This window comes from Delphinus delphis, chromosome 20 (genome assembly GCF_949987515.2).
Source record: "Delphinus delphis chromosome 20, mDelDel1.2, whole genome shotgun sequence".
NCBI lineage: Eukaryota > Metazoa > Chordata > Mammalia > Artiodactyla > Delphinidae > Delphinus > Delphinus delphis.
Window position 1 is genome coordinate 38,444,825 of NC_082702.1, and position 8,620 is coordinate 38,453,444.

The 8,620-nt window shown below is 47.8% G+C and overlaps 1 protein-coding gene across 7 annotated transcripts in view; it reads right to left on the bottom strand.

The window, feature by feature from the left end:
* CDH11 (cadherin 11) overlaps positions 1-8,346 on the bottom strand; it is a 146,634-nt gene extending 138,288 nt beyond the window's left edge. For all 7 annotated transcript variants that reach the window (XM_060000315.2, XM_060000322.2, XM_060000318.2 and 4 more), the window contains exon 1: positions 8,117-8,346. The gene's annotated coding sequence lies outside the window, so the exon portion shown is untranslated. The remainder of the gene's footprint in view (positions 1-8,116) is intronic.
* Between the last annotated feature and the right edge of the window lie 274 nt (positions 8,347-8,620).

An 8,620-nucleotide genomic window follows, 5' to 3' on the forward strand; every position in this document is an offset into this window, starting at 1 on the left:
CCAGCTTTGCCAGTTGCCAGCTGTGGAACACTGGGAATGTCTGGGTTTTTCCTCTGTAAGGAGCTAGCAATCATTTTACCAGCTCGTAGGGTCACTGTGGATAAGTCTCATGTTATAGAATGTTCTTAGCACAGTGCCCGAAACTAGCTAAGTGCTCAATAAATACTTCTTATTGGATTTTAACTGTCATTGGATGCCATTTTCAAATATTTGTAGGGCTGTCAGAGAAGGAAAAAGCGATGGCGAGCAGGGGCAAAGTGACTGCTGGGAGAAAGTTACAGCAGAGGGGTATTTTAGCTCCTCATATGAGCGGGCATTCTAAGGAGCAGAGGTAATGAATCACCTCTCATGTCATGGGTTTCCAGAGAGGTCGCTAGCGTGCTGTCATCAGGACACTGAAGCAGCCGCAGGGTGAGTGGCAAGCAGAAAACCTGCTGAGAGGGAGAGTTAGACCATAAGATCTCAGAGGCTCCTTTTACGGTCAAGATTTGGGATCCTGTAGGGGCACAGGGTCAAGCCGTCAGCTCAGCTCTCTGTCCAGCTGCTCTTCTCCAGGAAGCTGAGGAGGCCCAGGGTTGCCACACACGTCACACAGAGCAGAACGCCGCTGGGCATGTGGAGTCAGACAGGCTCGGACACCCAGCTTTCCTTCCTTCAGCCTGGTGAGCTTGGACAAGTGTCTGGAATCCTCCTGGGGGTCATTTTCCCCGCTTGTAAAATGGAGCTGACAGTACCCTCCTCATGGGGTGACGGCATAGAATTAAGGAGGTAGTGGGTGCAGCACCTTTCACAGAGTAGCGTCTCATAAAGTTGGCTCTCTCCCCTGCCCTTTTCCCAGCAAACACAGGCAGAGCCTTCCTTTCATTGCACCCTGCACTCAGGAGCGAATGCACAGGGCCTGGGGTAGGAACAGATGACACAAGGAGGCCACAGATGGGACACAGCAGGACAATCTGGAAGAACCAGGAGCCTTGGAAAGCCCAGCCTGACTGTGATACTGGGTGTGAAAACAGAGCACCATCAACAGCTGCGTGGGGGTGACGGTTCCTGCTATTTTTAACGTGATGCCAAATCCCTGGGCTTCTGCTCCGGCCCGAGGAAGACGGCAGACAGGGCAAGAGCTTCTTCAAGCTGCAGTCTTTCCACAAGTCAGACCGTCACTGCTCACCCTCCTGAAAACCCCAAACTACATTTACCTGAAAAACAAACAGGCATATTCTGGAATGGCGACAATTTATCAAGAGACTAATGATCATTTAAGCTAGTCTGGAATAGTAATGCGTCCCTTTTAAAGGGAAGCAGCCCTTGTGAGGAATATCTCAACATCACATGCTTAGCAAGCTTTCCCAGTAAGATATTACTTCAGGGCAGCTTTTCCACAGCAACCCATATGTAAAAACAAGCGGGGAGAAAATGCAAAGGTAGGAAGGAGGCAGGCACTTTTCAAAAGCCATACTTATCTCTAAAATCTCAACTGCCTCTTGAATATTTTAAATGGAAGAGGGATGGGTCACTTAAACTTATGAAATGATTTTTTTAAAAAGGCAGGTACTAATAAACAATTTGTCACTAATTCGGAGAGGCCTCAAGCCAAAGGGAAAGTTTAGTGAAGGACTTTGGCCTAAAAATTGTGAGGAAGAACTTCTACCTGCCACCATTAGTCTATAAAAGTGAAACTCAGGTCTCCTTCTGAGAGGACAACAAGGCCTGAGCAGTCACTGTGTGCCTGTTGTGAACCAGGCATTGAACCCAATCCTTATGTTACCTTACAACGGTCCTAGGACGTGGGTATTGTGAGGGGCTCCATTTTCACAGGTGAGGTAGCTGAGTCTTACAGAAGTAAGGTAGCTCATTTTTGGTTAGTACTTTGTAAGCAGTGGAGCTGGAATTGAGAAGAATCAAACTGCTGGGCAGGGTTGGAACTAGGGTGTCAGGTGGAGCTCTGTCCTTGGGACAGAATATAAGGGGATGCCAAAAAACTCAGTAATCAAGATAAATAATATTTTAAGGAAATATTTAAAAAATCAAGATCACTAGAAAAAATCCACAATGAGCAAAATATCAACATTTTCAATAACGACAGGATTGGGACTTCCCTGGCGGTCCAGTGGTTAAGACTCCACGCTTCCACTGCAGGGGGTGCGGGTTTGATCCCTGGTCGGGGAACTAAGATCCTGCATGCCCTGTGGTGTGGCCAATAAATAAATAAATACAGACAGGATCTAACTCTGCACTTGTATGTCTTAGCCTCACTCTCCTCACCCTGATCTTGGCCCTGCCGCTTGGCAATACTGCCTCTTAAGTCTGAATAGGTGGTCCAGGCCTGGGGGATGATGGTAACAGGCCGGAGTGTTCAGGATGTGATCAGCAGTAACACATAACGCAGAGATCATGGTGGGGGTGAATGTACCATAATCAGAGGTTATGTCTATCCCTGCCTTCATCCATGCTTGTTCTTACTGAGAATAGAACAGCATCCATGGCAGGGATGCTGCTCTAAATTCTCACTGTTTGATCTCACTGGTGGAGCCTAACAATGGCTGAAAAGAGATCTCTGTGTGTCTTAAACTAAATTCAGGTAGGGGCCTCCACTGCTATGGTTGCTATGTTAGATGATCATCATGGTGGCCATTTTCTTCAAGAAAAGTGAACGTGGAGAAGTAATCTTAATTTGCGAAGTCATGCCAGTGCAGAGGACCGTGTCAGGAGGATTTCCAGAAAATAAGGAGGTTCATGGAGTAAATGAAGGTTTTTCTTCAACTGGAATAACCAGAAAACTTCGAGAAAAAGGCAGTGCTTATTCACAACATCCTTTGATGAGTACTCAGTGCCAGGCGGCAATAGAATAAGGCTCTGGCCACTGTTTACTGTGGCCTGTAAGGCTGTGTATGCCAGCTTTCTGGATTCAGCACCTCACATGGTCTAAATGAGTAGAAAGAGAGAGGAAAGGGGAGAGAGACACCAGTCCTTGGCCTGCCATGAGAAACAGCATCATTAGTCTCTCCCACACTCTTTTTTTTTCCCCCTCCTCTTTCTTCCTTTCCTCTCTTCTTCTCTCTCAGACTCCCATCTCATTTAACATCCTGTGTACTAGGTTCTCTGCCTGAGCAGAAACCCTGACCACAGAGACTCGAGAACAATGCTTTATCTCTATAAGCATCTTGGAACTCTGTGACTGTCTGACGGCTAATTAAACCAAATAACAGTGAAATTTTCCCTCCAGTTCTAATGAGCGTGCATTATTCACAAGCACTTACAATTTAAAAGTGCCTTCGTTTTAAAAGTTAAATAAACTGTCCAGCGTAAGTGAGCTTCGGTTTACAAAACACTTTGTCTTACTTTCCACTGAGTTACTTAATACTCCCTCCCATAATCCATTTGCATTGATCCCTCCTTCATCAACTGCCCATGCATTCCAACACACTGAGAGCTGCAAAGAACTCCACTGCTGATTCACCAGGGAGGCAACTGGACTCAGTTTTAAAAAAAAAGATACAAATAAGAATCTACTTAAGACAGAACTTATTTTTTTAAAGAGAGCTTTCCTCTTAATTATAATATAGCATTAGTTTTTTGTTTCATTCTTCTGAATTTCCTAATGACACTATCAAACAGTAACAAATATAAATTTGTGCAGCCTGGAATACGCAATTTAATCATAAGCAGTAATTTCCATATCACTGAGGAGGAAAAAAAAGTCAAATGATTAAACTCCAGGGCATGAGGACCAATCTTGAATTAAATTTTACACTCTGCTAAAGTTAGGTTTTGTACAGCAATATCAAGAATGGTTTAAAGGTAGTAGTAAAACATTTACTGTTTTATTAAAACTCCAGGCCCCAAAGTGTTTACCAAAGATCAAAGTGCTATTCTTTTTTGCAAATTAAAAATGTCTTGCAGACGTCTTCAAAAACCTCTTGAAAGAACAGGCAATGATATCACAGCAATCTCACTAATATTTTTCTTCTTTATTCATTCTCTTCCCCTCAGAGTCTGAAATGACGCTTTTTTGCACGGAAGAAAAAAAAAAAAAAAAGAGGCAGAAAATCCTCCCAGATCACTGACTCAGTGAGAACTGACCTTGTTTCTCATACAGCCCAGCCCCCATCCATCTCCTGCTCAGACATCTCAAGATTCAGATATTGCAACTTTCTAGTAAGCTCCAAGGTGGGAAGAGAGTGAAGGTAAGGGGATCCACCGACTAGAAAGATGTTAATCCTGACAAACTGCTCAAGCGGTAGCCTGAACCACAGCTAGATTGAATTCGGTCTCTCCTGAGAGGTCCAGACAAGGCTGCTGGTAACAAAACCGCTTTTCATGGTGCCCTCAAAAGAAGATGGGCCTCACGCACAAAGTTGGAGAAGGGTGCCATTGCCCTCTAGTGGCCAAAAGTGCAATCTTCCGCGAAGGAGCCCATTTCCAGAGATGCACAAGGCTCTCAATGTCAGTGTAAAATTATAGCAGAAAGATGTTTAATTATCCTCCTCGAGTGTCTTCTTTAGTCCTTCTTTGCCCATAGAGGAGGCTGTGGATGGCTATCATAGTAATCCTGATGGAAAAGCTCATTCCTACTGGTGCACCAGAATTTGTCCAACTTTCTCCAGCTTTATTATTTTTTTTTTAGCAGACCTGTTGATGTTTTTCCCCTAGTCCCTTAAATAACACACACGCACATATCTATAAATAGAGAGACAGAGAGAGACCAAAGATATTTACATATTTCAGGGGTAATAACTTTGGACTGGAAAGGCTGACAACTACGATGTTTTGGTAAATCTAGAACAGGGGTTCTTGACAAATCAGGTAACTTTTTATGGAACAAGGACCAATTGCATAAGAGGGAAAAACATCCCAAACACATTCCAATCCCTTAAACCACTGGCTGGTGAATTTACACAATGCTGAGATTTTCTAGGGAAAATAAAAACTTTGGAATTTATAGTTATTCTGCAAATTTGACACTTCAAGAAAAAAAGATTTGCTACCTACTTTCAAACTCTATAGACCACTGTCTTATTACTATTTAATGATAAGGTATTCTTATGATCAAAGTGAAAAAAATCAATATTGAAAATAAACGAAATGATCATATTTTTGGAACATCTGCCTACATAAATGTGTAGAAAATGAAGGCAGACTAAAATCAGATTTGCAGATATTTAGATGGTTCTGAAAATAGCTTTGAATATCACAGATCAAAGTTTACATGAACTGTCAACTTCATAAGTCACAGACATTCACAGGCAAGGTTCTGGGACACACTATGCTTATGGGACTGTAGCTCTGGCATTGTAAATCAAGCCTTGAGGTCAAAGTCATGGCGTTTCCCATATGAGGGTCCCCAAACCAGAATCTTTACAAAGCAGCCATGTAATTCTATTCAAAGTGGAAGAAAAACCATGAATTATGAAGACAAGTGCATTAAAGGACCATGAAATTGATCTGTATTCCCCCAAATCACAGCATGGCTCTCCAACCCTGCCCCTCCTCTTCACACGAATAAACAAACACACATACACAACCACAGCCAACACTGCAAAGAGGAAACATGAGTTCTGGGTCGTAAAAAAACAGATGTAACTTTTAAAAAAATTCTCAAATTAACAAAATATTGCATCTTAATTGAAAACAGAATTTAGGTTTCTAGTAATTTTACTGTCTGGTGTTTCGATAAGAATGCTGAACATAATGAAAGTTCTGAAGTGCTATCAAGATGGTCCAGTGCTTCAATTAGAGCTATTTCAAAAGCCTATTTTTCTAGTAAGCAATAAGCTCAGTTTGAGCAAATCTACGTGTCTGGGCCTCAACAGATTATCCTATCTCAGTCCGTTCAGTGCGGCTCTTCATTTTCCCTCCCCCAGGGGTGGGGAGGGTTATTTATTTATTTCTTTTCTGACAATGTAATAAAATGACCAGCTTATACAGACTCTGAAATAACAAGGAAAATAATGGTAATAATAATTATTAATAATAAAGTGCAGCTGCAAGACATTTTAAATGTATTAATTTGCAGTGTTTCAGAAGCAAGATGTAAAGATAATTCTCACTCAAGCAAAGTTTCCTGGCCTCTCAGATGCCTTTTCCTGGTCTGTACTTGAAAACTACTCACATTCCTTTGTACTAGGCAGGATTTCAGTCTTGCACAGAGGTTTGAATTCCAAGGCCCACTGGCCAACTCTAAAACTTTGAATTAGAGCTCATGACTAAGGAACTTTAGTGACCAGGAGCTTCAGGGTCCCTCTGGCATTGGCCCCAACCCTCTGTCTCTTTGTTTTGCAACTTTTATTCCTTTCTTCTACTGGAAGAAGACCAGGCTCCCTGCAGCTGGGGTTGGGCAGTGATTACTTCTGGGTTCTGATGGCTGTATCTCTGTATTTGTAGGGAAAATAATTCCAGGATTAATGAAATGAAGGTCAGCCTCTTCTCTTCTCTCTCATGGTATTAGGCTCTAGCTCTCAGAGCCCAGCGTGGCAAATGTGCTCATGCGATGCTGGCAGATCCTCGCTCCTGAGAACACTTCTACACCTCGGTCCCCGGGAAATCCAGACACCCCGCAAAACCATCGATGTTTGCTGTAAGCCCAAGTGATAAATCGATCCATCCTCTCACCAGATTAATTATCGTGTCTTCCCTGTGATTAAATCGAAAACTTACTCTGCCTCGTATGAAACTGATAGGAATGATAGGAAGAGGAAAACCAGGAAAGATTGCAGAGCCATCCGAAAACGATTTCTTTAGAGGGAAACGGGAGGGAAGACTTTATAGGCAGATGTATACCTACATGCAGCAGGATTTTAGAAACAACCTTCCACCCCACCCCTTAGGGATGACGCGTCGTCATGCAGGGATGGCATTATTAAAGAATTAAAAGATGCAATTTCTTAATAGCAGTGCTTTGGCCCGTGAAATTCCTGCTGCATTATCAGCAAAAGCAACAGGGCTTTCTTTTTCTAGCATTTCGAAACCTTTCACCCGGGAAAAGGAGGCGTGTGGACACAATCGCCCCCGAGCCCCCCCTCCGCCCAGAAAGCAAGGAGCAAGGCCTTGGCAAGAAAGGGATGAAGAAGAGCGACCCGGGGGCCTCCCTGACCCCAATTTCTCTGGGGACTCTTTTCTTCACAGCACCAGGCAGGCCTCCTACAGCTGTACCCGGGTGTAGGGGGAGAGGGGTGCTCTCCTCGCCGGACCCCACGTTCTGCGGGGTTCTCCAAGCTCCTCACCCCCGGCTCCCGTTCCGGGGCAAACATGAGGGAGGGAGGCCGTGCGTGCGGAGCTGGAGAGGCTCGGCGCGTTCCGGGAGGAGGCGCAGGCTGCGGGGAAGGCTCGCTTCGCAAAGTTAACGTTGACCCCGGCAAGCTCCGCCAAGCCCCAGCCAGAGCCGAGTCCGAGTCTGAGCCGCTTACGGGTCACCCCTTGAGCTGGCGGGTGCTTACAAACGGCCCCCCGAGCCCCCGAAGAGACTCCGGCTTGAGGGCTGGCGCGCGCATCGCAGTCGGCAGCCCCAGCCGCAGTCAGTGGACCCAAACCCACGCTATAAAAGTGCCGGGGGAATCGCCGACCCGAGCTGGGTTCCTTCGGTTTTCCGGGGCTTCCCCGGCGGTCTCGATGGAGGAATTGAGTCCCCGGGAGCACTCGGCGGGGATGGGGAGGAAGGGGTAGGGATCCTGCAGAGCGCGGTCATGTCGTCGCTTTCGCAGAGAGTCGCAGCGCGGGCGGGCGGGCACCGCGCCGGGGGCGACTTTCCCCGGAGACCTGACCGGGGGCAGTCGGCGTGTCCGGAGCGCAGCTCTGCAGCCTCTAGTTCCAGCCGGGTGCAAAGCCCCTGTCTCGCGGCCTCGGCGCAGACCCCATAAAAGGCCGGAGCAGGGGGAGAGGCTGGAGCGCACATCTGGCGCCTCTGCCCCCTAAGCTGCCCGCGTCCACAGCTGGCTCCCTTCTTCCTTTTCGATTTTTAAACAAATCTTACCTCCGCCCTCCCCCCGGTTCTGCTTTGCATTAGTGAAACCGTCTCGAGTCAGTTCTCCCCCGTCCCCAAACATTCTCATCCAGAGACACCCCCACCCCACCCGAAGAAGCTCCATCCAGGCGAGAGGAAGGCACTGGCGGCGCGCCTCACCTGGGGCCCTGGAGGGTGGGCACGAGGTGCGGGCCGTCGGTATCTGGCGCAGGGCGAGCGCAGCGGTGTCAGCCCCGGCCCTAGTCCGGGTCCCATTCACAAGTCGGCGGCGGCTGCGAGCGGCCCCCGCGGCATCTGCTCGCGACGCTCCCCTCGTCTGGCGGCGGCCGCGGAATGAGCCGCCGAGCGCGCTGGTGGCAGGAATGAGAAACCGGGGGGAGGTGGCGGGCGGGGTGGGGGGGCGGAGGAGGAGGGAGGCCGCCGCTGGGAGGGAAGGAAAGGGCGGGGGGTGGAGAGGAGCGGAGGCCGCTAGTCGCGGCGAGCTGGGCCTCGCAGAGGCTGCGGGGGCCGGCCCGTCCGCGTCCCTCCCCCTAGGGGCCCCCGGGATGTCAGCCCCCGGGATTCGTGGCCGCCCCCTTCCCGCCTTGGGTCGCCGCACTCCGGCTCCCCTGGGGCTCAGACGGAGTCCGGAGCGACTGAAGTTGGGCTCCAGGGACGCACAGC